Here is a 5,256-nt window from a genome sequence, read left to right on the forward strand (position 1 = left end):
AAAAAAAAAAAAAAAGCTATAGGGGTATATAAAGTTCTTACAACTATGCTTGGCACATATTAGTTGTTCCAAGTCCTTGACAAGGTATAACTGCCCACCCAAAGCTAATACTGAACTCCTGCTCCCCGGTCCAAGTTACCCACACCTGAGCTCTGTCTCCAAAGGGCCACACAGCTGGGGAGCCCATGCTCCTATTTTCTGAAAATATCTTTTGCAGAGCAGACCCCAGCCATAACCAAAGGGGCAGGGATGGACTGAGTCTCACCATTTGGACCAGTCAATTTCCCTCTCAGGCACCTGGAATTAGGACTTTGAAGTGTTAGCAGGTGGCTCTGGAGGTGGAGGCCACGTAGGCTGGGGAAGGTTTTTGTGTCATATGAATGCAGGTGCCAAGAAGCCAGAGAGAGAGAGAGAGAGAGAGAGAGAGAGAGAGAAGGAATCATGAAACAAACTCACAGAGAATGACAAGAAAAAAACCTATAGTATGAGAATAAGGACAGAAGGTTGTGCCCTAGATTCTGTCTTAGTCTACTTTCTATTGCTATAACAAAATGCCACAGGCTCAAAGCTTTATAAAAAAAAGTTTCTTTAGCTCACAGTTTTGGAGGCTGAAAGTCCAAGATCAGATGACCCATTTTTCAGCCTCTGCTGAAAACTAGTTCACATCATGGTGAATGGTTCATGGCAGGAGTGTATGCAAGAGGGAGAGATCACAGAGAAGATGACAAGAATGGGTGGGTCATTTATACTATCAATGCTAATCACTACTCAAGAACATATGTAACTACTTCTAATTCTAAGCCAGACATGTAGAGACCAGGCTTGCTCCTTTATAATTACTCACTCTCTCAGGGACTAACCTGAATTCAGGATCCCATGAGAACTACATTAATCCCTCCCCCAGTGGAGTGCCCAGTGCACTAATCACCTCTCAGTAGGTCCACCTCTCAAACATTCCTCCACCACACTGGGGACAAAACCTCCAGCACTTGAACCTTTGAGCTAGCCATAACTGAACCATAAGTGATTCCCAAAATCCCATCAGTTCAATAAATTTATTCAGCATCTTCTACAGCCTCAGGGATACAGAAGTCAACAAGAAGGACAGTTTTCCTGCTTTCATGAAGCCTATAGTCTACTGGGAGAAAACAGGTAATAAGCAAGTAAATAAAACTTTAATTTCAGAGAATGATGACCACTTTAAAAACATTAAGCATTCTCACAGAAGCAGAGAAAACAATCTTAAAATGCCTATGAAACCAGAAGAGACCCAGTATAGCAAAAGCAATCCTGGGTGACAAAAGCAAAGCAGGAGAAATCACAACCCTGGATTTGAAGCTATATTACAAAGCAAAAAACAGTGCAAAAACAGAGAAAGGGCAATGGAACAGAATAAAAGATGCAGAAACAACCACATGCACATTCAGCCATTTGATCTTAGACAAATGAGTCAAAAACATACCCTGGAGGAAAGATAGTCTTCAATAAATGGTTATGGGAAAACTGGCCATCCACATATAGAAGATTGAATCTAGACCATCTACCTCATCATCTACTAAACTAAAATCAAAATGAATCAAAGATCTAAATGCTAAAACAGAAACACTTAGTCTCCTGGAAGATAAAAGTAGGTAAAACTCTTCAAGACATAAGTGTAGGCAAGCACTTTCTAAGCAGAACCACAGTGGCACAAGAAATAATACTGAGATCAACAAATGGAATTGTATCAAATTAAAAAGCTTCTCTGCAGCAAAGGAAACAACCAACAGAGTGAAGAGACGACCTACACAAATGGTGAAAAAACTTTTACCAACCATTCCTTAGAGGACTAACATCTAGAATATATAAAGAACACAAAAAATTTAGAACCCCAAAATAAAAGACCCAATCAAAAAAAGGGCAACTGAAATGAACAGACACTTCTCGAAAGTACAGGTAGCCAATAAATACATGAAAAAAATGTTCAACATCACTGGCCACTAGCGAAATAAATTAAAACAACATTGAGATTCCATCTTACTTCAGAAAGAGCAGTTGTCATTAAGAAATCAAATAATAACAAGTGTTGACATCTGTGGGGGGAAAAAAAAAGAAACTTGTTGGGAATATAAACTACTACAGCCACTACAGAAATCAGTATGGAGATTCCTCAAAAAACAAAAGCTAGAAATTGTACTCAACCCAACTATTCCCCTTCAAGATATCTTCCTGAAAGAATTAAAGACATTGTATTACCATGGTACATGCATACCCATGTTTATAGAAGCACAACTCAAAGTAGCTAGATGTTAGAAGCAAACTATATGTCCATCAACAGACAAACAGAAGCGGGGCAAAGAGGATAGAAAAGGGATAGAAAAGGAGTTGAGATACACTGTGTCTGTGAACCAACTCCGACAAGGAACGGAAACGTTATGTAATGCAAACATGCACTAATAAAACTAAAAACTGAAAACATGTTTTAAAACCTCTTGAGGAAATAGGGTGAAAGGGTAATCATTTTAGCTTGCATGTGCAGGAACGGGTCCCCTCCCACACACCACGCTGGGCATGAGCCCAGGGCCTCACTCATAGCTCACCAGCCTGAAAGGAATACTCAGGAGCTCCTAGCCCCAGGAAGTCAGGGTCCTGTTTAGTTTCCACAAGACAGAGAAGGAATCAATGTGTGTGTGTGTGTGTGTGTGTGTGTGTGTGTGTGTGTGTATTGTGGGGGGCCCACACAAATGTCCTTGTCTATTATCTGATTGTTTTCCTCCTCTCTCTTTCTCGCAATAAAAGCCCTTGCATGCCCAAACAAGGAGAGATGTGATTTGAGGCAGTAGGAGGCCTCTCATCTCCTCTGAAGCTAGTGTTGAATACACCTTTTCATTTTCCACCAAAGATTGTTTTGCATTTTCTTGGGAGCTACAGGTCGGTGAGACCTGTGAAGCAGGTAACACTCCCAGCACTTGGGAAGCTGAGGCAGGAGGGTCACTTGAGCCTAGCAGTTCAAGGCCAAAAGCCTCCTGACTGGAGTGAGCGAGCCAAGGGAGAGTGGGCAGGCAACAGTCGATGCTTGGTGAGGAATTTGGATATTACTTCAGGTATAATGGGAAACCACTGAAAGGTTCTGTGCAGGGAAACAGCACAATCTTACTGCAGTTTTGAGGCTGTCTCTGGCTGCCATGTGATGCGTGGATGGCGGGGTGGCAGGGAGGGGAATCCGAGAGAATGACACAGCCGTCCAGGGGAGTGGTGGCAGGGACCAAGTCTACAGCGGCGGCGGAGGGAGTGCAGCGGAAGAATGGGAGTCTGGATCTATTTTAACAGTTCCAGTTCCTGGTTCTGCTTCCTCATAAGGCCTGTCTCCTTCTTGCGCCCGAGTGCATCCGAATTCCTCCTTTGGTTCTCCCCCAAGTTCCCTCCCTGCACAGGCTGGTGTGGGAGGGGGCTTTGCCCCCCGAAGCCTCCCGCATGGACGTGCCGCGGCACCAGTTAAGTCACCACTGAGCACGATATGCCCCAGTTTCCTTTTCCCAGAGTCAAACAAAGCGTTTTCTTTTGTGAGTAATAGGCGCAGGAATAAACCTCCCAAGGGAAACTTACTTCCAGGGAACTTTCCCAGGAAGTAGTGAAAGGCTTACTCTAAAGGGAGAAAAATGCTCACAGGTACACAACCTCCAGTGATGCCTGCGACACCAGGCGAGAGATGCAGGTCACAGTATCAGGTGCCAAAACGCACCGCTTGAGAACGGGATACTCCCAGGGAGAGCCGCTGGTCGGTCATGACAGCTTATTGTGTGCCCGGCTTTGTTCTAAAAGCCTTGATATTAACTCAGCTAAGCCTCAGGAAAACCCCGGGAGGCAGGCTATCAGTGTTCCTACTTAACAGAGAAGTAAACGGAGGCCACATGGTTTCAGTACATATCTAGAATCACAAAACTGGAGCTGAGGAGATAGCTCAGTGGTAGAGTGCTTGTCTAGCATGTGTGAGGGCATAGGTTGGATCCCAGCACTGCAAAAAATAAAAATAAATACATAAAATTAATTTGAAAATAACTGGGCTTGGTGGTGCACGCCTGTAATACCAGCACTCAGTAAGCTGAAGCAAGAGGATTGCCAGGAGTTCAAGGCCAGCCTGGGCTACATAGTGAGTTCAGAGGTAGCCTGGAAAACACAGGCTACTTCAAAACCCATTTGGTAGTCCAGGGAAAGGTAGTTTAGCGTGCTTGGCTACAGCCAGCATGTGGGGAGTGAAGAATGGATGGTCTGCGAAGAGCTGATTGGTAGATTCGTGTGGCCTTTTTACTAATTGGATAATGATGAAAATGCATGCAAAATATAAATTCTTCTCCACCAATGCAGTAGGAGACTCTTCAAGTCGCCTTCCAATAACTCAATTCAGGAGCAGCACAAGTGAAATACTGAAAACCGAAGAGAAGAAAACTTCATTTTGGAACTGTCTTTCTCCTTGGCTACCCCTCACCCCGCTGTCTTTCTACTTGTTTTAATTTTACTGCGTTCATAAATAATGAAGACCAAAGAAATAGAATATATGTTTAAGAAATTTGCCTTGAAAGGTACTATTCTGTAGAAGGAAAAGTTTATCAAGTTCTCATCCGATCCTTTTTTTAAAGCAAGTTTTCTCAGGTCCTTAGGTTCTGAAGGTTAAGACAATTACAAACATGAATCTTCATGCTCTTTTTAACAGTTGTGTAAAAACAATGAGGTTATGTTTTGAGAGTTTTGTCACGTGGCAGGTTTACCACTGGGTTGATTCCTCCAAAGATTTTTGATTATTTGATGACAGTACTTACCTGCACATGAAGCTACCTGTCTTTCTAACTATGACCTTGTTATGAACAGTGTTTGCTCTCACTGGGCAAATGTCCAGGTTGTACCTATGTAAGCAACATCAGAGTGCTACTACTACTCAAAGAAATTGAGTGAGGTAGCTGAGCATGGTGGCACATGCTTGTAATCCCAGCACTCGGGAGGCCAAAGCAGGAGGATTGTTGTGAGTTCGAGACCAGCCTGGGCTACAAAGTGAGCTCAAGCCCAGCCTGAACTGCATAGAGAGACCCTGTCTGAAAAAGACAAAAAAACAAACAAACAAACAAAAAATTAATAAGGAAGCATTTATTTTTCCAGTATCAGTGATGTTTATGATGTTGTATATGTAATTACAACATCATGAGCGAAAGACTATCTGATACATCCTTGAATTTCCTATACTACAGCTGCCAAAAAATTATTTCAACTTATTAAGTTATTTTA

The 5,256-nt window shown here is 42.8% G+C and overlaps 1 pseudogene; it reads left to right on the plus strand.

Moving 5' to 3' along the window:
* Positions 1–5,256, plus strand: part of LOC102019021 — a 21,416-nt pseudogene that overhangs the window by 13,332 nt on the left and 2,828 nt on the right.

This window comes from Chinchilla lanigera, unplaced genomic scaffold, assembly GCF_000276665.1.
Source record: "Chinchilla lanigera isolate Chin_1 unplaced genomic scaffold, ChiLan1.0 scaffold00051, whole genome shotgun sequence".
In the NCBI taxonomy this organism is placed as follows: Eukaryota; Metazoa; Chordata; class Mammalia; order Rodentia; family Chinchillidae; genus Chinchilla; species Chinchilla lanigera.